Consider the following 26048-nt stretch of genomic DNA (forward strand, 5'->3'; position numbering starts at 1 on the left):
AATTATTGTTACATTAGCTACCTGGGTACAATAAACCAATCCTTCCCAACACAGTCTAGGCACCCACACACAATGCCCTCATGAAACGCAAACTGTCAGCCAGTTGAAGAAGCAGGATTCCATGAGTTAGGGGTTTATAATCTCAATCTATTGAACTTGGTTTATGTTGTTGTGTTTCCAGTTAAGGATATAAATAATTAATGAGATCATTTAACTGTCCTTAGGTTTATATTTCTTTGAACATGGTGTCGTGTAACACATTAAAACCTTTTCTGCATTCAGGGGTCTATCTTTATTCCTAGCAGGAAATATCTCCTTTTGAAACTGTTCGGTGCTCAGCTAGATACAATTCACCCTTGCTATAGTTGAAGCTGATGTAGAATGAACCTGCTCACTGAAAATTCCCACAATAAATGTGGGAAATTTTTATAATAAAGTAAATGTACTTGCTAGAGGTTTTGATTAAATCGATCTGGAATACAGAATGGTCATTTAGAAAGCCAGAATGAATTCAAGTATTTTTTGTTGGTTAGCTGTGGGGCGAATGGAACGAATTCTTCTGCCTATAAGAAAGCAAGTAATTCATGTGGTAAGAGGAATTTCCCCAAGTGTCGAGTGTTGTGTGATTACTTAATAGTCACAACAACAACAACAAAAAAAATGCAACAGGTCATTGTTTAAACGACTGAAAGAAATATCCAAGAAAATTCAAAAATCAAGTAACAGAAATATGAGAAAAAGTCGAATTGAGATCTGACATGATAGGTAGAAAAGAGATCTGTACAACTGAGACTGGGACATCAATATTCTGCGCTTCTTAAGGCAGAGTCTCCAGGCTTTCAAGTGTGAAGCTCCAGTCTCTCTTTCTCTGTCTCTGTCTCTGTCTCTGTCTGTCTCTCTTCCTCTTTCTTCCTTTTTTTTTTTTGTAATTTTAAAATTTATTTTATTCACTTTACATACCAATGTCAGCTTCCCCTTTTTCCCAGTACCCTTTGCACATATCCTCTTCTGATTTCCCTCCTCCCCTTCTCCTCTGAGAGGGGAAGCCCCCCCTCCCTCAGTATTACCCCTTCTCCCTGGCACATCAAGTCACTGCAGGACTAGATGCATCCTCTCCCACTGCAGTCAGAGAAGGCAGCCCAGTTAGGGAAACAGTATCCACAGGTAGGCAATAGAGTCAGGGACAACTCCCGCTCCAGATGTTGGGGGAACCATATGAAGACCAAGCTGCACATCTGTTACATATGGGCACTTGGGGGAGGGGCACAGTGCCTCAGTCCAGCCCGTGCTTACTCTTTGGTTGACAGTTCAGCTTCTGGGAGCCTGCAAGGATCCATGTTAGTTGACTTTGTTGGTCTTACTGTGGAGTCCCTGTCCAACCTGGGTTCCTCAGTTCTTCCCTCAGCTCTTCAACAAGACTCCCGGAGCTCCATCTAATGTTTGTCTATGGGTTTCTGCATCTGTTTCCATTGTTTGCTGGGTAGAGCCTTTAAAAGCATCAGTTCTGAACACAATTTTCAGCAATGTTCTACCTCCTCTTCATGAAAAGATCTTAGAATTTTCAAGAACAAAATATGTGGAGGGTAAGTTTAAAATAGTTACTAGTGTGTTGATGCAGCCACGGTTTACTAACAACTCACATCATTTTTATTATTTTGACCCTGAAGACTGAAGCCTTAAGAAATTCCCTTTCTGGTTACTTCTCTTAAAATAGCATCAAGTCTGTGGCAACGCCTCTTTCTCTTGTTGAGTCAGGGTTCCACTACATAGCCCAGGCTGGCCCTACCCTCACAGTGTGTCAGGGTGTTAGTGTTAGTTTTGCACCACTGGCTGGCTCTTATGATTCTCGTCACCCCTTCTCTTCTGACATTTGGAACATTTTTCCCTTACTCCCTGCTTTGTGTGTGCACACATGGACGCATATGTGCAAGTGGAGGTCAAAGAGCAACCTTATATATTGATAATCAGATGCTGTCTCTCTCACCCTCCACCACCCCTTTGAGGCATGGTCTTTCACTTCACTGGAATTCTCCCAATAGGGAGGCTAGTTATCCAGTGAGCCCTTCATATCCACAGTCTCTGCCTTCCCAGCACTGGGAGCACACACACATAGCCCATGCTAGCCCTCTTGTATGTGATTCTAGTTATTGAACTCAGGTCTCCTTGTAAGTGCATTAATTAAAGATATATATTAACCTAGTTAGTTGCTAGTTCTATCCTTTTCTTTCTTGCTATGAAAGAGTTAGTTACTACTTGTCGCACCTCCCTGAATCGTGTCTGCATGGGGTAGAAAGTAGAAAGTGGGAAACAGAGGTGCTGTGGTACCACACTCTGACTCTAATGCACCCGATTTTGCTATTCAGTCACACTGTGATGAAGTGGGATACCTAGCTTTTCACTTGCACAACGACAGAAAACAAAATGGCACCAGTATTGACAAAGACAGGCTATCCAAAATGAGTTAGGAGCTAGTTAATGATGCTGCTCTTCTGAAACTGAAGGTGCTTTGGAAGAACTGAGGTAATATTTATAAAGTACTGAATGTAGCCCCTGTCTTGGTTAGGTTTGGGAAATAAAGGCTTGACTTCATCTTACATTCCATCTGAGGGCAGTCAGGGCAGGAACTCAAGGCAGGTACGAAGCAGCAGGCACAGAGGGGTGATGGTAATTTGTCTGCTCTCCCTGGCTTGCTCACGTTAACTTTTTACACATCCCAGGACCACTTGCCCAGGGGTGGCAGGCCCTACAGTGAGCTGATCCCTCCCACATCAATTGTTAATAAAGAAAATGCCCCACAGACTTGCCTACAGATAATTTGATGTAAGCATTTTTCTCAATGGAGGTTCCTTTTTCCAGATAACTTTATTTTATGTCAAGTTGACAGAAACAAAACAAAACAAAACAAAACAGTACCAACAAGAATATCCTATAAGAGAAAAACTTCCTAGCCTGTAAGCATAGTACATCTCTTAGATTTTCAACTCCATTTCTTGTGTGCCAACCTAACACAAAGTACAATGCAAATAAAGAGAAGAATGTCACCTCTTGCCCCTTTTAGATTTTGGACTCCAGCCTGGAGTTTGTTTTGTGCTCTTATAGAAATAGAAGGCAAAAGGGAGTGCAATTCATCAGAATACAAAACACTTCCATTTCTTTTAAAAGTATTTTTCAATGATTCATAATTTCCTCTCACAAATGGATGTCGTGTGCATCTTTTGCCAAACAAGTATCCTCTCCAATTTTTTTTATTGGTTTAGTTACAAAGTCATATGCGGCAAGCAATAGGATTGGTGAGAACAAACCTATAAAGAGAATACATTTGGTCAGAAGGCTAGCCATTGCCTCTGGTTGTCTTGCAGAGGTGGAGGAGAAGTCCCAATTGCTGAAGACACCACTTACTTCAGACACAGGACTTAGAGAATCCTAACTGGAGCTGACCCAAAAGCCTCCTCCCCGAGGACTAGCTTTCATGGTACTAGCACCATGTGAGCTTCTAAAGAGTGAAGCAACCAATAGCCAATTTAAGCTATGGTGCCTCTAGATGTCAACAACTATCATTGATGTGGTGCAATAACTCTAAAAGTGCAATAGTGGCACCCATGTCGTGGTGGTGACTGTCAGCTTAGGGATCACCCAACAGGGAACAAGTCATGCTCAGTACTGGGAATGCAGAAGACTGTTTGGCGATAGTAATGTAGTGGGACTTGGAGGAGAATCTACAACCATCACATTACTAAAATAGCACAGTTCCTAATGGCATTCTAAATATTTATCCTCATACTTACATGCAAGTGTAGCTCTCACCCCCTTCAAAGATATTTCTATTCCCAACAGATGGAGATTATTACAGAAAACCACAATTGATTAAAAGGCAGAGAACAGGTGATCATGTGGCTCCCAGCCCTAACTGATCCATCAACAGCACTCCTCCTAAACCAAAGGCTCAGGGATTGTTGTAGAAGAGAGTGTGGAAAGGCAATGGGAACTGTGTCTTCTAGAAATGTCAGGGAAGCTACACCATGAAGTCTCAAAAACATAGCTTCGTAAAACTTAAACATGGGTGACTCTAACAGACAGGCTAACATGAAAGGATGGAGTCTCAAGGATTCCCACCTTGAGACAAAGATCTCCAGGCAAGAAAGGAATGCTGAGAGTGGGAGAGGTCTTCCCCAGGGAAGAGTCCCCTCAACTGACTATCCAATACCAAACAGCCAGTCTTGCAATTATATATATGACCACCAAATTAAGAGTTGCTAAATTATTACAGAGTGGAAAAAAAATCTTAAAAACAACAGAAGCCAAAATAAAATAAAATAAAACAAAATAAAATAAAATAGTGTCCTCAAGGATTTATTCTTGTTTCCTCTAACTTGACATCACGCATTTTCTCCTCTTACCCTACTGTGGCATGTTCCTCTACAGTTATTTTCTTCCTGGATGCTTTCCTGTTTCCTCTGCTGATAAACAATATTGTTATATCTGTAACTTAGTCCTGCCTATTATGTAATAAACTGTGGCTCTGAGATCTTTGAAGGTTTTTCAACGCTCGGGGATTTTTCTCTAGAACAGACACCATGAGTAAGACCGACCTTACAGTTGTCATCACAGTCATAAAGAAACTCGCAGCACAGCCTGTTGCATAGCGATTGCATAGTGAGTGATATCTATTTATAGGACTGTAGTCATCGATGCTCCTGCAAGTTTAAAGAAACATCATTTCTTATTTATAACAGTGTTCTAGCAGCTCAGCAGCACAGATCTGACATCTCTTAACACTCCATTTTTCTGCACTCATCCTTGAATCTCTTCTACTAGCAAAATTCTATGGCCAATGACTTGAACTTCTCTCGTGGCAGTCACTTATAGCTTTGTAAGTCATCTTTGTCACTGAGCCACCAATTTGAGACTTAGAAGAAGTTCTCTCATTTATGATATTAAGAGATATTTCAGTATGGCTTCAAGGAAAACAAAATGGCAGCTACCATTAACATTTTATCGTATGGTCCCAATCTTCCTCTTCCTTGTCTTCTTAAAGTTATTTAATTAACTGGGGTTGAATTCTGTTCCTTAGTCTTGGAACAAGCATTTTTACTTGCCAATTCTCCTCCCTGGAATCCCAAACTCTTCTTGTGTGTGTATATGCAAAGGGACATGAGTGGGTACGTAGACTGAGGTATGGTGACCAGAGGAGGGCACTGAGTTCTCTCCATCACTCCACCTCATTCTGCCATGGAGGCAGGATCTCTCTTTGGAATGAAAGCTTGCACTTTTTGGTCCATGTTGGCTGTCTGCAACCTTGAGTGATCTCACTCTGTCATGATCCCCATAGTGCTGAGGCTTAATGCATCCTCCTACAGCTGGTTTCATGGGTGTGGTGTTGTAAAATCAGGTCCTCATGGGTGTGCAGCAAGAGCTCCTGACCATGGAGATGCTCTGCAGTCTCACTTGAATATTACTGGATATTCTTTTCTATTCATCTCTGTGCCTTTACCCTTCCATTCTACTTAGCAGTGATTTCAAACTTGGATCCCTCCTGGGATTAATTTTTACTCTGTCCACCCATCCTAAATGTTTCAGAAGGCCAGATCAGCAAGTAGGAACTCAAATCTCAATGCTTCCAATTAACATGTCTTTGGAACCCACCTCTGACTTTGAGAAATTCAGTCTTAATCCCTGATGGTAGCTTTGTTCCATTGGTTTCTCAGCTAGGCACATACATCAAGTGTCTGGGCTTGAAGTGTTCTTTACTCTTAATACCAGGTCTCCCAAATGTGGTGTGGTCTATTATAGCTTCAGTGTATCTTAGTGTGGTGTAGACACACGGTCTCAAAACCATACAGGCCACACCCTTTGTTCTTGAAGAGTCCACTAAACTCTTCCTTTCTTCTCTCATTCCCATTTATTGTCTTTTGCTTTCCACCCCAGGGAACACATCCTTGCATTTGTGCATGTGACTTTTGTGCATTCCTCCTGATACACCCTCTCATGTTTCCACTTCATTTACATCTTGCATCCCCACTGGATTTTGTGATCTCTTTTTAACAATGATTGCAGTATATTGCCTTTAATAGTTATAGGTTCCTGTCATGAAATATGAATTCACCAAGACCAATGACTATATTCTAGCCTCCACTGAACAGTTAAAGACATATTTAAAAATTGAATTATCTAATAGGCAGCTAGTGTTTGTTGAATAGAATTGAAGTCTACATCATTGAATGTAGACTTTCGTCTTTTAATAGTGTGGAAGGTGCTATGCCAGCTACCAGGGACAAAAAGTAAGCACCAGTCAGTGAGGATTTAACCTTTACTCTTGCTTGTTGAAGTTTCTCATCACTCTCTATTGGGGTTATGCAGGTAAAAGAGAAGAAAAGATAGAGCTGGCAAATGAGAAGAGAATTTTGAGAGTTTGGCACATCGTCCATGTTTTGTGTTATCCTGTTTTATGTTGAAGTCATTTTCCTTCTTTTCATTGCTTCCAATGTCATCAAACAGATGCGACTTTGATTTTAAAGGTTTCCATTCACCGAATTCTATTTTAATTTTTGCCCCACACCTTACTCCTCGCTCATCATTTAGTGACCTCAGAGGAAATCTCCATTGCAGAATGATCTCCAGACAGGCCTTACTATTTTGAATTTGAGATCTGACAAGCTTTAAAAGAGAGCCACGAGGGCAAATCAATTGCTCTCAATTAGGGACAGGTTTCCAACGTACAGGGTGAGGTCCATGTCATTTAAAGCAATTTAGCTTGGCGTGTTTTGTTGTCTTCACCGTTACTGGCTTAATTTTTCTGGCTCTGCATTCAGAACCTCAACCTCGGCCCTCTGGTTACAAGCCAATGACTGACGAGTGACCGTTTCTACTGGAGAACAGAAGTGAAGTCACCCAAACGCACTGCCATTGCTTCAGCTTCAGAACAAACGTTAACATTTCGTGCGGTAGTTCTAACGCTTACACCACTGATTTTCAATTAAGGTTCACATTGTGTTCCTGGCTTGTGTTGTTCTGATGTCTCTCATTATTCTGAAAGACCCTCCTTCAGCTATTTAGAGAAGAGACACAGCTGATCTTGTACCACTAGACTTTCAGTGACAGAATAATGAACACAGTTCCAGTTGATGATAGCTTTAGAAGCGATTAATTAGAAGAAGCCCTCTCTTATGCAGCCAGATACATACCACAAATGTGTTACTCAGTTTTGCAATGAAAATGTCCTGCAGAAAACATTTTTTCTTCTTCTTAGTTTTAAAGCACTGCTCCCACAGCACAATGAAAACGTAGAGAGGAAACTAAGTGTTTGAGGCTGTGTCTAATTTAACTCCAGAGACCTGGTAGATGAAAAATTATTTTAAAAAAATGAAATCCGACTTTGGCTCACACGTGAATGAATTGAATTCTAGCAATCACAAAGACTGAGCTCACCAATGGGAGGCTTCAGTTAAAACTGTGGCTTATGGGACTAGATCCCACTTGCTAGGGGAAAACAACACATCAAACGTGCTGATTTATTTGGTGAATTAAAAGAAAAAAAAAAGTACTATACTTTCAAAAGATGGGGACTCCCTGCTAAAGTTTCTGCTTTATTTATTTTACTATTATTTTTTAAATGAACACACAAATAACATCTTCAATTATGAATGCTATAGCTAAATTCATCATGAAAGGATATGGGTACAGAGACAAAATTTAGAGCTAAGATGAAAGGATGGACTATCCAGAGACTACCCCATCTGGGAATCCATCCCATCATCAGCCACCAAACCTAGATACTAATGCACATGCCAGCAAGATTCTGCTGAAGGGACCCTGATATAGTTGCCTCTTTTGAGGCTATGCCAGTGCCTGGCAAACACCGAAGTGGATGTTCACAGCCAGCTATTGGATGGAACACAGGGTCCCCAATGGAGGAGCTAGAGAAAGTACCCAAGGAGCTTAAGGGGGCTGCAACCCTGTAGGTAGAACAACAATATGAACTAACCAGTACCCCCTGAGCTTGTGTCTCTAGCTGCAGCCATCACTGGGAAGAGAGGCCCCTTGGTCTTGCAAACTTTATATGACCCAGCACAAGGGAAGGCCTGGGCCAAGTAGTGGGAGTGGGTGGGTAGGAGAGCAGGGGCGTGGGGGGGGTATAGGGAACTTTCGGGATAGCATTTGAAATGTAAATAAAGAAAATAATAATAATAAAGAAAATACGGTTTTTCATCTGTGAAAAAAAAAAGAAAAAAAAGTACTATACATTCAAAAGATGGGGACTCCCTGCTAAAGTTTCTGCTTTATTTATTTTACTATTATTTTTTAAGTGAACACACAAATAACATCTTCAATTATGAATGCTATAGCTAAATTCCATTTTGAGTTTTGTGAGGAACCTCCACGCGAGTTCTAGAGTGGATATCTTATATTCTCACTAGGCAGCCTTTTTGACGAGGGTGAGAGACTCACAATGCAGTTTTTTACTAGCATATCTCTGATATCTATGGTTGTTCAACATTTTTTTCATATATTGATTAACCACTAGTATTTCTACTTTTGAGACTTCTCTGATTCATTGGCCTACTTACTGACTGGATCCTTTTGGAGTTGCTTCGCTGTTTAATTTATTGAGTTCTTCACTCTACATATTAAATTTCCCGTCAAATTCACTCTGGCGAAGGTTTCTTCACTCATATATGACACCCTGACTAGAGTTTTTCTTTCTTCCCCTTCTTCCAGCCTCTCCATGCCTCCTCTTTCCACAGATCCACCCAGTCCCTGCCTTTCTCAGAAAAAAGCAGGGCTTCCAGAGACACCAAGCAAATATGGTATAACAAGCTACAATAAGGCCAGACACACATTTTTCACTTGAAGAGTGGATGAGGAAACCCAGTAGGAGGTAAAGGATCCCAAAGGCAAGCAGAAGAGTCAGAGACAGCCCAGATCCCACTGTTAGGAATCCCACGAGAGCACTGAGATCCACAACCTTAACGATTTGCAGAGGGCTTAGCTCAGACCCACACAGGGTGCTGCTGGATCTCTAGGACCCTACCCGAGTCCCAGTCCGGTGACTTTGGATGATATTTAAATAAATGAAATCTGGCATGAAATAAATTGAGAGCAGTAGTTTTTTTCCAGGGCTGAACAGGGCAAGGCAATATCAGCTGTTAAGAGTCAGGTCAGAATGAAGCCGTGTAAAAATGTAGAAGGAACAAAATATGAAACAGCTAAAATTTTGTGAGTCAGGACAGCAATGTCCATCTGCTGCAGGCAAGACTATTGTTCCACAGTACTTGGAAAATGTCATCATAGGTATGGTGGTTTGATTAAAAATGACCCCTATAGGCTTATATATTTGAATGCTTAGTCATCAGAAAGTGGCACTACTGGAGAAGGATTAGAAGGTGTGGCCTTGTTGGAGGAAGTGTGTCACTGGGGGTGGACTTTGATGTTTCAAAAGCCCAAGTCCAGTGTCTCTCTCTTCCTGCTGCCTGTGGATCCAGATGTTGAACTCTCAGCTCCTTCTCCAGCACCATGTCTACCTGTGTGCCACCATGCTCCACACCACGATGCTAATGGCCTAATCATCTGAAATAGTCAGCAAGTACCAATTCGATGCTTTCTTTTGTGAGAGTTGCCATGGTAATAGTGTCTCTTTACCGAATAGAACAGTGATCAAGACAATAGTGGTGTCTAACTCAGGTAAGAGTTTAGTGTATAGAAAATTGCAAGCAGATGAGATAGCTATTTAAAAATAATTTGTAGTGAGAACTCTATGTTTGGCTCATAGCTTGTTGTTCTTTAAATTCTAAATCTCTCAGAATAAGTTATTTTTAGAGAAGCCATTCTACAGGAATACTTTTCTATATTATATGTTTCCTAACAACAATTTCTTAGGAACTATATAAACCACCTTGTTCAGAGGAACCCGCAGTTATCACTGTTCACATGGTAAAATTGTCAGCCCTTCCACACGGTATGAACTGCTGAGAAGGGAGCCAAGAGACTTGATGTTATGAAACTGAAATTTATATTTATGTTGCTTAAAGTGCAAAACAGCCTGGCTTACAGAAAAATTTCAAAAATGTTTTGCTTCGATATTATCCTCATCACCACCACCACCACCACCACCACCACCACCATCATCATCATCAAGTGACCTTAAACACATGGAAATTCTGAAAGTACTGTACAGCTTGAAATAAATAGTTTCATTAAATACTCATGACTAGGGAAAGCCATGCAGTCAAAAGAAGATTTGCCTTATTAATTGAAGTAGGAAGGAGATAGGGGAGGAAGAAAGGCTGGAGTCTTCTGTACCTTTCAGCTGTTTTCTAAAGCTGACTTTGTGCTTGTTTCCTATTTACTAAGATACCACACGCAGGACATTGGTCAGGCATAGACCGTTAGGTAGGGAGCACCTCGGCTGGAAAGCTGGAAAAGCACGCTCGTCATACACACGATCCCTCATTCTCACTATGTGTGAAGTGTGCCATCCTGCCGTCCTCTGAAGCATGCTTTATTGTGGCACAGAACCGGTCACTGTGTGGTTTCCCGGCAATTCCTCGTGCAAATCTACATCACAATTTCTCTCTACTATCAACCTATGAAATGGCATGTGCTCTAGAAATATTTTATGTCAAAGCAATTATACATTGGCATTCTCTCTCTAAGTCTGTAACAACAAGCATAGAAGTTGAAGAAGACTGTACATGTGACTCTATACATTCCCTTTTGTTTTAATAGCTTTGAGGTTTTTCTCTATCTCCACATACACGCATGCTGATGGTCTGCTAGCATACAGTACTATATGTATTGGCCACTGAGCCCATGTCTCTCTCTGTTAACATATGTGGCTATATGATTACTCACTGAGCCCACTTATCTCTAAGTCTAACACATACTGCTGTCCCTTAGTTAGGACTATTGCTATGAAGAAGCATCATAACCAAAAGTGACTTTGAGAGGCTTACATTTCCACATTCCCATTCATCACCACAGAAAGATAGGACAGGAGCTCAAACAGAACAGGAAACTCTCCTCTCCTCTCCTCTCCTCTCCTCTCCTCTCCTCTCTTCTTTTCTTTTCTTTGAGACAAGGTCTCCGTACAAAGCTTTCAATGTCCGAGGTCCTGGAACTCACTGAGGTAACCCAATTCCAAAAGGCTAGACTTGAACTCACGGAGATCCTCTTGCCTCTGCCTCTGGTGTGCTAGGAATGAAGGAATACAATACCTTCTTGATGACATTCTCCCAGAGCAAATAAAACATAAGGATGCACTCTTGTATTTTCTGTTTCCCTTCTCGTGGAGGTGAGGCTATCCCTTGCTTAAAATGCGCGTTTGTAGTGAGTCTTTCTGTTCTCCAGAGGTCTCTGATTCATAACAGAATTGCTTGTTACAATGTGTCCAGTCCTTTTCCTACATCTGCCAAGCGGAGAGAATGCTCTGTGCCTAACCTCAGAAATGGGAAGAGTCAGGGCACACACTGAGTGTTATCAGTGACCTACAGATGGATACAGCTTTAGTTCTGTTAAGTAGGGCAAATAGCTTCAGTATCCAGTTTGGGAGGAAAGAGGGGGGAAAGTGCCAAAAAAAAAAAAAAAAAAAAAAAAAAACCTCTGGCAGAGTCATTTTAGTGCTTCTTGTAGGAGTAGGTGTGTTTTTCAAAAGTTTTCTAGAAAACGAAACATCAGTGCATAGCAACCTTTGAAACATGAAAGGTTGTAAATGAAGAGACCCCTGGTGACTTATGAATGGGAATCATGAGGATGTGCTATTAATATGACTGGAAAAGTGGACATGAGTGAATCAGATGAAGAAACTCAGTTTACTAAATAAGGAAAATGTCGGAAAAGTCAGAGAAGGGGAGCCAAACCAGAATGATTCTGCAGTGAAAGGATTTTAGTTGGAAACATCACACAGACAGTTACTACAAGAAATGGGCCAAGAGTCTGTGAGAAAAAGTCTCAGGGATGTCTGTGGTGCTAGAAAACAAGCAAGGAAACGAAGGACAAACATCGTATCGATCAGAGCTTGTAGTCAAGAGAGCAAGAGCTGCTGCTGCTGAAACAGGGACTGCGAGCAGATGGCGTGAAGGCCTCGCAGACGGCGGCGGGCGATGGTGTTCCGCTTGTACGTTTGTTCATCTGATGGAAGCCACGAGACAGTGATCAGAGTAAAAGGCCCTGCAAAATGGGGAATCACACTGGGGAAGTGGGCTGAGAGACCATCTTGGGGATATTCTTAAAAGAGGAATCTCCAAAGGTGGAGAATCACTTAAATGTTCAAAGTCCTTAGTCATCACGGAAATATGAATCAAAACAATTCTGAGATCCTGTCTTACACCCATCAGAATGTCTAGATCGAAAACTCAAGATCCTCGCACATGCTGGCAAGGATGGTGAGCGCGGGAACACTCCTCCATTACTGGTGGGAGTGCACACTTGTACAACCACTTTGGAAATCAATCTGGCGGCTTCTCAGAAAACAGAGTAGTTCTACCTCAAGACCCAGCTATACCACTCCTGGGCATATACCCAAAAGATGCTCCAACATCCCACAAAGACACATGCTCAACTATGTTCATAGCAGCTTTATTTGTAATAGCCAGAAATTGGAAACAGCTTAGACGTCCCTCAACCGAAGAATGGATTAAGAAAATGTGGTACATCTGCACAACAGAATACTATTCAGTTATTAAAATCAAAGACATCATGAATATTGCTGGCAAATGGATGGATCTTGAGAATATCATCCTGAGTGAGGTAACCCAGTCCCAAAAGAACATGCATGGTATGTATTCACTTGTAGTGGATATTAGCCATAAAATATAGGTTACCCATGCTACTCTATAGACCCAGAGAAGCTAAACAAGAAGGAAGGCACATTTGAGGTTGCTTGAATCTCACTTAGAAGTGTGTTTGTGGGGAGGTAAAATAATCATAAGAGACAGATGAAGGAGGGAACTGGATGGTGAGGGGAGTGGGGGATGGGTTCAGGATCAGGTGTGAGGAAGTTCAGGAGGGATGGCCTGATGGTCATGAGAATGAATGGAAATCTGAAACTGACAGGGGTGGGGAGGTATGGGGCATCTCTAGGATGAGACAGAGATCTGGGGCAAGGGAGTAGCCCAAGAATCAATGGATGTAACCTTAGTTGTGGCTCACAGCATTGGGGATATGGAACCTGAAGAGGCCACATCCTGTATCCAGGCAGGAACCCCAGTGGAGCAACAGGGACACCCACTTACCCACAAAACTTTTGACCCCAAGTTTATCCTGTCTACAAGAAATTCAGGGATGAGGAATGGAGCAGAGACTGAGGGAATAGCCATTCAATAACCAGCTCAACTTGAGATCCATCCCATGGGCAAGCACCAATCCCTGATACTATTAATGATCCTCTGTTATGCTCTCAGACAGGAGTGCAGCAAGGCTTTCCTCTGAGAGGCTATAATCAGCAGCTGACTCAGACAGATGAGGAGACCCACAGTCAAACTGGTTGTAGCTTGGGAACTCTTATGAAAGAATAGAAGGAAGAATTGCAGGCCCCTAAGGGGGTAGGAACTCCATAGGAAGATCAAAAGAGTTAACTAACCTGGACCCTTAAGGCTCTCAGAGATTGAACCACAACCAAAGAACATATGTGGACTGAACCTAGGCTTCCTGCACATATGTAGCAGATGTGTAGCTTGGTCTTCTTGTGGGTCCAAAACAACTGGAGTGGGGGCTATTCCAAAAGCTGTTGCCTGTCTATGGGATATGTTCTACTAGCTGGGCTGTCTTTTCTGGCCTCAGTGAGAGAGGACACATCTAGCCCCATAGAAATTTGATGTACCAGTGTGTGTGGGGGGGGATACCAAGGAGAGCCCCCACCCTCTCAGAGAAGAAGGGGAGGAGAATGAGGGAAGGATTGTGGGAGCGGTGACTGGGATGTAAAGTGAATAAATTAAAAAATAAATACTGCTAACAGCCAGATGTGGTGGTGAAATACTTTAATCCCAGCATCTCAGGAGGCTGAGGCACTGGTTCTCTATGAGTCCAAGGCTGGGTTGGTCTACATATTGAGTTCCAGACTAAACAGGGCTGCAGAGTAGAATCACTTCTAACACTCACTCACTCACTCACTCACCCACTCAAACAAATGACCTACTGCACAAAGTGGTACTGCCAATTAAGTGAAGGGCATTTGTATCTGATTGATGGACTCTGGGGAAATTCAGTGAGAAATGAGGCACTTGGGGAAACTGACACATTTCGTGAATACCCTTGAGTCGTCCCGAGTTGGGGATGATGGTGGTAGCATTTAGCCACAAACATCTCACAGAAGGTTTGACTTGGAAACATCAGTGCTTCCGGACCACACTGGGCAGCGCTGCTGAGATCTTCGTGTCACGGTAGCTCAGAAGCCAGCCAGTCACGTGGGACTATGCATAACCGCTTCAAATGTTAAACAAAACAGCCCATCATTTCCTATAGAGTTCATCAGATCTGCTTTCTCTTGTACATATAAGTAGGGATCATTTTGCGAAATGACAGAGCAGAATTTCCTGTGCCGACAGATGCTTTTGATATTTATAAAGCTGGAGCTGCGTCTTTTTCTTTTTTTCCGTTTGAATGTTCTGGGAAACTGGAAACTGATATGATTTCTCATATCAAGTTTAGTTTAACATATGGCAAAGCACTCATTCTGACTGTCTCCAAACTTTGCTGTTAACAGTTTCCAGCCTCCACAGGAAACGAAGCTATGCTTCTGACGCATTCCCGGTACATGGGAGAACCCCAGAAAACAGCCTAAAGTTAAACCAGAGAAATCACGTTTATACAACAAGCAGCCTTCGGTTTAAAACACCGTGGCACAGAAGGCTTCGGCTGACAGTCTAATTCCATTTTTAAAGTTGTACTAGCAAAATATCCCACGGCATCCTGGTAACAGAGGTGCTATTAAGTCTCTTCTTCAGCTTTTAGGTAGTCAGGTAAGCCAAGTACCACATCTGGGATCAACTTTTCTCAGAGGCATTGGTTTAGAAGTCAGCTTATAAACCTTGTGTTGGATATTTACGTTTCATAAAACTAAGTAAATCGAAAGAAATACTACATCCATTGAGAACCAGAAGGAGGCAGCTAGAGATGTGCTCTTAACCTGAAATATTTGTAAGTTACCTTCCTCTCATGGTAGAGTACAGGACACTGATTACCAATCTACCAAGCTAGCATTGCCCCGCGCTGTCTTAGCTTAGAGTTTATTGCTGTGAATAGACACCGTGTCCAAGGCAACTGTTGTAAAGGGAAACATTTCATCGAGGCTGGCTTACAGGTTCAGAGGTCCAGTCCGTTACCATGATGGTGGGATGCACGGCAGCCTGCGGCATACGTGGTGCTGGAGTTTTACATCCACAGGCAGCAAGAAGGAGACTAGATTCCACACGGGGCAAAACTTGAGCATAGGAGACCCCCACCTCCCCAGGGACACACCTCCCCCAATAGAACCAAGGATACACCTCCTAATAGTGCCATCCCCCATGGGCCAAACATTCAAATACATGAGTCTGTGGGGGCATTTCTATTCAAACCACCACGCCAGGGCTGTGTGTTTGGCATGAGGGAGTTCTGAACTGCCATATAACTGTGCTTTCTCAGTTCCTTGGGTTCTTTTTATGTATTTTTCTTTTGTCAGCTTTTATTTTGCATGGTTGTTTCATTCTTTCACTCATGTCCAGATTCTTTTCTGAAATGTATCCCTTACAATGAGTAGCCAGGCTGGGACATGTGTGTGAATTCTGTTTTAAAAAAGTTGAAGGTCACAAGTGTGGACCACTGTTGTTCTGTAATCAGAGCTCGGTGACAGGAGTAATGAAGATTTTTTTTTTCCTATTTGTTTCCCTATCATGAAGTATAGGAAATCTTTTTAAACTCCAGTTTTAAGCTTCCACATTTGTAAAATATCTCACAAGGTCAGATAAGGCCAACATATATAAATAATCCCTGATTCCTCTTTCAAGGTCTGGTCCTTGATGACCTCTTTGTTCAGGGCTACAGTCCACTCAACCTTTCAAGGGAGGAAGTAGGTTACAGAGAGGTAAGCCATCATTACTAGTGTTTATCTCTTCTCCCGCAAACTTTGAGACGATGTCAGTGTTTTAAAGTTTGAAGAAAAGCATCTTTTAAACTCTCAGAAAGTGCTGCAATTATTTCATCTAAAAATATCTGTGTATTTGTATTAATTCATAATTTGACAGTTAAGATATTTCACAGCATGTTATTACCAATAGCGTCCATAATCATGTTTTTAAATAGGCACTAATTTAAAAGCTTTTTCTTTCAGTTGGGCATTGACCTTGTTTCTATTTTTCTTTCATCACAACTTGGGTTTTTTTTTTTTTTCTCCCAGCATGGCAGATCACTAAGAGAGGAAGCAGAAACCTCAAGGTAATGATGGTAGGCTGTGTAGCTAGGCCTCTCCATACTTGTCTTTTTACTTCATAGGAACATCTGGACCCTTTTCTGAGGCTAAAGAGTCTTATCTGGAGTGTGTCCCCACCACTGATGCAGTGAGTGTGACGATGCCCTGGTAATACTTTTGAAACCTTGATTTCTAGCACCTAGTCTTGCTGATGCCAAGAAGTGCTTACTGACAGGAGTCTGAGGAAGCTGTCCTCTGAGAGACTCTGCTATTGCCTGATCAATACAGATGTGGATGCTTGCAGCTAACTATTGGACTGAGCACTGGGACCCCAACTGAGGAGTTAGGGGAAGGACTGAAGAACTTGAAGGGGTTTGCAACCCATAGGAAGAACAATAATATCAACCAACCAGATCCCCACAAAGCTCCCAGGGACTAAACCACTAATCAAAGAGCATACATGGAGGGACCCATAGCTCCAGCTGCATATGTAGCAGAGTATGTCCTTATCTGGCATCACTGGGAGGGGGGCCCCTTGGTCCTGTGGAGGCTTGATGACCCAGGATAGGGGAATACTAGGCCACTGAGGCAGGGAGTGGGTAGGTGGGTGGGAGAGCACCTTCATAGAGGCAGGGAGGAAAGAGGAGGGCATGGAGGTTTGAGGAGGGGAAACTGGGAAGGGGATGACATTTGAAATGTAAATAAATAAAATAAACAATAAAAATTAATGAAAATCTTTAAGCGGCTAGCTTCCCATCAGACGATGATGCTGTGGCACATAGGGAACCGCGGCTGCGCATACCATCTTCCCCTCGCTGTCCCAGGTCTGCACTGTTCATGAGCCACAGAACTGGCCTATGCCCTCAAGCAACAGGTTATGCCGGTCCACACCTGTGACCTTCATTTCTTTTTAACAGAATTCACACACATGTTCTAGCCTGGCTACTCATTGTAAGGGATACATTTCAGAAAAGCACGTGGACATGAAAGAACACAAGAGCGGTGGGAGACAAAAGCCGACACAGGAAACACAAGGGACACTTACAGGCTTACAAAGACAGGGCCCGAAAAACTAATCTTGAAAAACAGAGTCACCCAATCCCCTGTGTGACTGGATTAGTCTCTGCAGAGCACTGTCACATGACCTCTAGAGAGCTGCTGAGTTCTACAGAGAACCAAGACTGAATGAAAGGAGCAAATACCACAGCAGCTTCCAGCTGTGCCTGCCACTGGCTTTCAGTGCTTGTCACTGTGACTAAAACCAGGGGAAGCTTGTCAAGAAAATCTCAGATCACACCTTCCATAGGAAGTACACACCTTCTTTAGTTCAGTGCACACCTTGCTCAGCCCAGTGCATAACCTTCCTCAGCCCAGGACTCACCTTCCTTAACCAGTGCACACCTTCCTCAGACAGTTCACACCTTCTTCAGTCAAGTTCTCACCTTCTTTAGCCCAGTACACACCTTCCTTAGCCCAGTTCTCACCTTCCTTAGCCCAGTACACACCTTCCTTAGCCAGTTCACACCTTCCTTAGTCAGTGTACACCTTCCTTAGCCCAGTGCACACCTTCCTTAGCCCAGTGCACACCTTCCTCAGCCAGTTCACACCTTCCTTCGCCCACTGCATGCCTTCTTTCACCCAATGCTTGCTTTCCCTAGCCTAGTCCTATAGAGAAAAAAGGGTGCTCATACTATAATGATTTCTGTTTAAAAGCCAAGGTTTGGGGGATATTTTATCATCCAGAACTGGAAAATAAATGGCCAAATGTGTTTTGGATTCACAAGATTTAAAACTATATTAGATTACACTATCTTACAGTTTCTTTTTAACGCTACATCTCCTTTAAATAATTTATTTTTAAAAATTTATGTGTATGTACTGTTGCCTGTGCAGGCCAGAAGATAGTGGCATATCTCCTGGAGTTGGAGTTCAGGTGGTTATGAACTGCCTAATGTGGTTTCTGGGAACACAGCACGGGTACTTTGAAGGAGCAGTAAGCTCTCCAAGCTACTGACCCATTGCTCCAGTCCCCCATAATATGCTTTTAAAATACCACAGTTTATATTTTGTTACAACTTGAGGGTATTTGCTTCATAGGGTATATCGAAGTTTAGATTTATTAAATTTGTTTCTTTATGATTAGATTAATATTAAAAACATGCTACCAAGAGTGAAGGTATTTTTAGTTATTTCTTCCTTAAAAATGTGCTCACAACAAATCATCTGGGGTTGGACCCATTCTCCCTTTCATCTGCCTGCCAGCTTCCCTGCTCACCACTCTGTCCGGCACCCACCCACACCCACTGCCACAGAGATGAGACCCCTTTAACAGTTCATTTGCAAGCCAAAATATAGTGCCTCCAGTATTTTGCACCAACCACCATTCAAGAGACTCACATTCTGATAGGTTGAGAGAAGACCAAACATGGGGAGATCAGAAATCCACCAAGAACTACCACTGAGAACCTAACTCCATATGTTTAGGTACGACCACAAAACACAAACAACATGAATAGTGAAGACATATGCCTCTTCTCCAACTCAGCATGCTTAGTGTAGTGATTTTTGAGAAAAGCACCTTAAATAATGCATAGGAAAATGACTTCCTGATCGAGGAACGCAAAAACAGAGAGTGGAATGAAACAATGACAACAATTCAAGAGAAGGAGATGGAATTTAATAAAGAGATAGACTCTCTGAAGAAAAGCCAAAATAAAATAAAACTCAAAAAACTCAGGACATCCAAGAGAATGTAATGTATAAGAGAGGAATGTCAGACCTCAAAAACAAGGTAGAGGAAGAGAATCAATCACTCAGTCAAAGAAAATATTCAATATAAAAACTCTCAAGAAGAGAACATACAGAAAATCTGAAACACTAAAAAATTACCAAACTTGCAAACAGCAGGAATATAAAGAGAAGAAACCCAGGTCAAAGGGCATAGAAAATATTTTCAAGAAAATGATAGAAGAAGTTCCCCAAATCTAAAGACAGAGATGACTACTAAGTTGCAAGAGGTATTCAGAACACTAAGTAACCAAGACCAGAAAAGAAACCCTGCACAACACATAATAACCAAACATAAAATGCACAGGGCACAGGAAGGGCTATTGAGAGCAGCAAGAGAGAAAACACAGCAAGCAAGAAAAATCAGGCCTATCAGACCCAATACCTGAATTCTGAGTGGGGATTTTAAAAGGCTGAAGGGTCTGGACAGATGTTCTGCAAGTTCTAAGTGACCACAGCTGCAAGCCCAAACTTCCAAACCCAGCGACTGTAATTGAAGGAGAAAGAAAACCTTTCCATGGTAAAAACAGATTTAAGGAATTTATTTCCATAAACCCTGCTCTACAGAAGAATATTAGAAGAAATACTTTGCCTGAAAAGAATATGAAAACATACCACAAGGAATACATAATTCAAGAATAGCTAACCACCAAGAAAGAAACACAACTCCAGCAAAATAACGGGAATAAACATTATTCAATAACAACTCTCAATTTTAACAGTTTCAGTTCCCCAATGAAAGGGGCAGAGACTCACAGGCTGGATTAGAAAACATAATATATCTTTTTGCCTCCTCAAACCACAGCGTACCACTAAGGACGGCACTGTTATGGGATGGAAGAAGATGTTCCCAACAAATGAGACAAAGAGAAGATATAGAAACTCTAGTGTCTGATAAAATAGTTTTTAAAAATAGTTCACTTATTTTCATTTTATGGACATTGATGTTTTGCCTGCATGCGTGAGAGAGTTGGATATACTCGAACAGAAGCTAGACAGTTGTGAGTTACTATGTGGTTAATTGAACCTGGGTCGTTTGGAAAAACAGTCAGTGCTCTTAACCACTGAGCCATCTCTACAACCCTTAAAATAGTTTTCCGACCAAAACTAATCAGAAGAGATAGGGAAGAACATTTCATATTCATCAAAGAAAAAATTCACAGAGAGGATATGATAACTGTAAGCATTGCTGTACCGAATGCAAGGACACCCAACTTTGTTAAACATTGTTAGGTACAAAAATCATAGATTGATCCCAATGCAGTGACAGTGAGAAGCTTTACCAGTTACAAATCTGACAGGAGGTTAATTCCTAGAATATACAGAGAACTGAAAAAAACCGCGAAGAAACAACCCAATTAAAAACCGGAACATGGATCCAAGTCAAAAGATGAAATATAAACGGCTTTGATTTTTAAAGTTTCTTCGTTGCTGTTTTTAGACAAGGTCCCCCCTATTAGCTTCAGCTGCTTGGGGTCTCACTACATAGGCCAGGCTGACCTTGAATTCAGACAGGGATAAAATAACATCTCAAAGTAGTTTTAACTTGTATTTTCTTGATAGCTACATTCCTCAAACAATGAAAACCCAAATCTAACTGGGTGTGGTGACTTAACTCTTGAATCCCAGCACTTGGGAGGCAGAATGCCCAAGATCGAAGATCAAAGAAACAAAGGACACCCCATGTATAGAAAGGGAACACTTACTCCTTGCTGGAGGAAGTGTGAATTGGTACAGCCACCATGGAAATCTTTGTGGATTCAGGGGTTCCTCAAAGAAACATCCAGCTGTACTTACTGCTCTTGGACACACACACACACACACACACACACACACACACACACACACAGTACTGCTTTTGGATCTCTCTCTCTCTCTCTCTCTCTCTCTCTCTCTCTCTCTCTCTCTCTCTCTCTCTCCCTCCAAAGGAGTTTATTATCATCGTCCGTGTCTGTCAGTAGACCTAAAGTGAGTGTCCTGTAAACAATAGTAACATTTTGGATTTTATCTCTAGTTACTCTATGTCTTTTGATTGAGAATTTTATCATTTGCATTTAACATTGCTTACTGCCAATAGGAATCACTGCCACCATTAGTACATGTTTTAACCTATCTTTGTAGTTTATTTGACCCTTTGTCTTTCTTCACTGGTTTCCTTTGGATTTCTAATTTTTATTGTGATATACTTTGATTTATTCTAATTTTCTATTTTTGCACCTTATGCAAGTGTTTCTCTCTATGCCCAAGACATTAATATCTAAATATCTAATTATCAGCAAGCATAAGCTGACATTTTCATCTCATAATAATTTTACCTTCAACTTCAGTAAAACAGACTCTGCCCATTCTATCATTGGTATCACAGAACTCCATTGCCCCATCCACTTGTGCCCCTAAAAGTGTGGAGAAATATGCTGGTGGCCTTTAATTTAAGGCTCTCTTTAATGTGGGCAATTGGTTTTCTTCTGCAACATTCAAAACCCTTCTTCATTTCTGACGTTTTGAACCAAATGCATGCTGCTATGAAAGTCTTCAGTTCTTCCTGAGTTCATAGTCTTCTTGTGTCCCAGTGCCCGTTCTCGTCTTATATCTGGGAGGTCTCTACTTGCTTTTTCTTCTAGTAAGTTTTCCTTCCTCCTCCTCTTTTCCATTATCCATTAGCTACTTCATTTGATGTCGTGCCCCGAGGCAGTCTTTACTTATTCTTCCTTTTTGTTCTTTCCAACTGGATACAGTACTCCACTTTGGTTATGGTATTGTTTTCTGAGGTTTTAATTATTTGAAGCAGCAGTGCTCTGCAAGTGTTAACTGGATAACTTCAAAAATAAACAATCCTTATTATAGTTTAATAAACTTTAAACTATAGCCTAAGTGTAGGCTATACTTAAAGGATGGCTTCTCCTGGTCCATCCTGTTTGCTTGTCTTCATTGGGGCAACCATCTATGTTATCCATTCATCTGTCACATGAGTAGCTGGTAATCTATCACAGCCTTCCTTGTATTTTAAGAGCTGTGTTCAGAACCCTCTATTTTACCTAATAATGGACTCAAAGCACTAGGTAATGATGCCAGCAATCTTGTTATGGAAGAGGTCATAGGACACTTCCTTTAAGGGAAAAGTGAATGATATCAACTAAGAAGGACAAAAGTCATGTGTTGAAATTTATTCAGACACATAAGTTCCAATCTTATATCTATGAGATTCTGAGGAAGAAAAAAGAAGTCCATGCTATTTTTGATGTTGTACTTTAAATTATAAAATGTACAAGTTCTGTGCAGAATTAATTATTAATAAAGAAGGCAAAGGCATTGGGTGTGTGTACTTTGAATAGGAAATGCATGGTATTTACAAGTAACATGCACAGTCATGAGTTTCAGGCCAACAAAGGAGTTTTGGAGTGTGTGTCTGTGGATAAGGGGTACTTTTCAAATAGCATAAGCAGCAGCTACCTAGCTCTTCTACCTGCTTGATCATGTTGGCTATTAATATCCTGTCATGAGCTATTCAGTTTAGCTTTGCTTTCTTTAGCTCCAATCTTTTTATTTGATTCTTTTATAAATACTTTTCACCCTTTTGAAACTTTGATACTGTTTAAGGCTGTTTACCCTTGAGGGCTGGACATCTCTATGATATTTATTAGATATTTTCTGCACCTAATTCTTCTGCAGACATTTTTAGGGTATGCTCTGAAAATTTACTCTGATTCTTTCACTTGGCCCTGCTCTGTTGTTTCTTCAAGCACATTGTTGCTGTGTGTTAAGATGAACTTTTTGCTGTTGTTGTTGTTTTGGGTTTGGTTAAAAACAGCTCCCTGTATCTTGAACATCAGTTGGGCTAAATATTTGTAAGACCCCCACAAATGTATGTACCTCTCTCTCTCTCTCTCTCTCTCTCTCTCTCTCTCTCTCTCTCTCTCTCCTCTTTTAGTTTGCTTTGTTTTATGTGTATGTGTTTGTGAAGGCGCATGTATGTGGAGGCCAGAGATTTGTAACTGGTGTCTTTCTCAATCACTCTCCACTTTGGCTGTTTACACACGGGTTTCTGCTGGCCCAGCATCTCCTGCCCCTAGAGTAGAGCCAGCAGGACATGGGTCTCCCTGAACTCTGATGGTTGCTGTAAGTGTAAAACTTGTTTGCACAATCGTGTTCATACTTTACTTTATGTTCCTTCTTTGGGGAAATGTTCTTCCCTTTGGGCATATGATTCCATGACTATGAGAAGCAAGATGCTGTGAAGCAAGAATGTGTCTGGTTATCCTCAGTAATATGGTGAAGCTGTAACCTTCAGGGTAGTCCTTAAGGCTGTGGGAAAGAACTCTCAAAACTTGAGTTCAACATAAGTTCAAAAAATACATAAATCAGTATAAGAAGTGTTCTTTACATGATTTCTCAGCTATGCAGAATATAAGGACTCTGCATGAATTGTATGAGGGACTTCACAAACCTGAAAGAACAGAGACGGCTTCACTAATGAGTCAGCTTAGTCAAAAAGATATTAAGGAAGGAGACATGGTCAATAGAGAAAAAAACATGGATCATGAAAAAAATAAAATAAAAAATAAAACAAGACTCAGATATATAGTATTAGTGGTTAGATGGTGGCCTCCTCCACAGAAGCCATCAACAACTAAATTTGATTCAGATATTCTACTCCCTAAAGGAGGTAGTTATATGTACAATCCAAATAGAGGTTGGAGACGGACAAAATCTCTGGTACCTGGATGTCACTGACATCCTGGTGAGTCTGGTTACCAAAGTCTGGGAATCTTTGTTTCTAATTATTTCCTTACGTCAGATTCACGTACCCCAAGTCTCCTTTCACTTCCTTTCCACCATTACCTGCAGCGCTGCTTGGGTCATTCATTCATTTTCCCCTACGGCACATAAAAGCTTGTAATTCCAGTAAAAAGATACAACACAAAATTTATTTTAAAAGTTGAAAATTTCTGTTCAGCTTCTTATCCTTTAATTTTACTAAACCGCACAGCCTGAATACCGTACTCAGAGTCACTTGAACTGTTTTTCTGTTTGAAGAGAACGTGTCATTCTGAGCAGGTGACCCCCTCACTGCTTTCTTATCACACGTTCTCATTTATTATTTTCAGCAAGTAAAATATTGCATATTTCAAAATCAAAGCCATGCTCCTGAAACACTCCCCCATCGACCCCGCCTCTTCCGACCCCGCCTCCTCCGCTCCTGTAGGTGACCAGCTTTCCTTTGATGCACCTTCTTTATTTCCTTTCATCCAACTGGATATGCATTTATGGAATTTAAAAATACATTGTGGAAATCAGGGTACACCGAGAACTCTTTTTATCTCCCCTTTCTATTTCTCTTCCTGTGTGTCTGTGTGTCTGTGTATGTGCAGAATTGAAGATAATCTTAATTTTTTTAAGTGTAGAGTACTGTTCGTGTAGATGTAACAAAGATGACTTAACTAGTCTCTAGCAGGGATATTCAAGTTGTTTCCGCTACATAACTTTGATAATTATTATATATCCCAGGTATGTGCAATGTAGACCCTATAGTATCTTTCTGTAAAGTAGGACCTCTAAAAGCAAAACTGCTCCATCAACGGCTTTGTGTATAGTGTTTGCTATGTCTGTATCTGTTACCATGTCCCATAGCCACTGTGATACATTCAGGCCAGCTTGCTAAATCTTGCTAACAGAACTGTTTGCCATCATTCTTTTAATCTATAGAGAACAGAAATAGTATTTCAAAATAATTTAATTTTGTGTTTTATTTTTTGAGTGGAATTTAGCATCTTCTCATAAATTTAAAGGTTTCCCCAAAGATATCCTTAGATGTTTTGTTGGGAGAGAATGAAAAAACTCAATTATGCATACCTTCTTGAGTTCATCAAATTGTATGGCTATGTGTCTAAGATATCTTTTAACTTAAAACAGTATGTTTCCTGGCATGAGAAGATAATGAATTATCATTCACTAAGAGCCTATCACGTGCCAAAAGTTTTATGATGTTTTTGTGAATATAAAACAGAATGAATCAGCATTATCTTTTAAATCAAGAAGCTCACAAACTCTGAGGAGATAAAGAAAATCAGCCATAGTATGGTGGGAAAACTGTTTATGCCATGCTGTCGTAAGATCATAGAGGAGAAAAGGAAACAGAGCGAAAGTGTAAGGGAGTGCCATAGAAAAGTGAATCATGAGATCAGATTTTCACAAAAGTATTCAGAATCATTAATTTATGAAATCACAAAAGAGCAAATTGGGTTCAGAGAGTTAAAAGATACAAAAACAAGACGGCACCTAATGTGATATTTTTCCCCCTCTGAGAGAAAGATGTTTCTGTTTGTACTGAAGGTTATGGGACACTCTCAGGGATTAACTAAGGAATACTAACATGCATTTCTTTGATCAATTGAACACTCGTGTTTGTTTTGTAGGTAAGGTTTCCAGAGAGGGAGCTGTGGGCTTTGGTATCATAGATCAGCTGCTGGATTATGTAGAATCACTATCAGCAAATCCAGTAGCAACCTGTCCTGTGAATCGCAGTATTCCATTTCACCATTCAGCGACTCTTGGGTGATGCACAGGACCATTTTTGTCCTCTCTAGGGCTCCTAATTACTCAGACTAAGCAAAAAAAAAAAGCCACATCCTATCTCTTGTTTCCTCTTGGACTGCACATCTCATCCTGCTGAAGCAAACAAAGCAAAGCCCAGGACCACGAAGAGTCTGCCAAGATAAAACGGAACTTGAATTTGCCTGAGTCCAGGGCATGGCTCCTTTGGATAAACTACCTTCAACTCCATCACACTGCCCATTTGTGACAATTTCCTGTTGGTTAACACATTATCTTTTTATTTCAGTGTGTTTAGATACAAATATATAGGGATGTATCCTTCAGTCAGACA

At 41.1% G+C, this 26048-nt stretch overlaps 1 protein-coding gene across 1 annotated transcript in view; it reads right to left on the minus strand.

Moving 5' to 3' along the window:
• Ndst3 (N-deacetylase and N-sulfotransferase 3) overlaps positions 1-26048 on the minus strand; it is a 145806-nt gene that overhangs the window by 31600 nt on the left and 88158 nt on the right. The window lies entirely within an intron of this gene.

The sequence above is a fragment of the Mus pahari genome, chromosome 4, assembly GCF_900095145.1.
Source record: "Mus pahari chromosome 4, PAHARI_EIJ_v1.1, whole genome shotgun sequence".
Classification (NCBI taxonomy): Eukaryota; Metazoa; Chordata; class Mammalia; order Rodentia; family Muridae; genus Mus; species Mus pahari.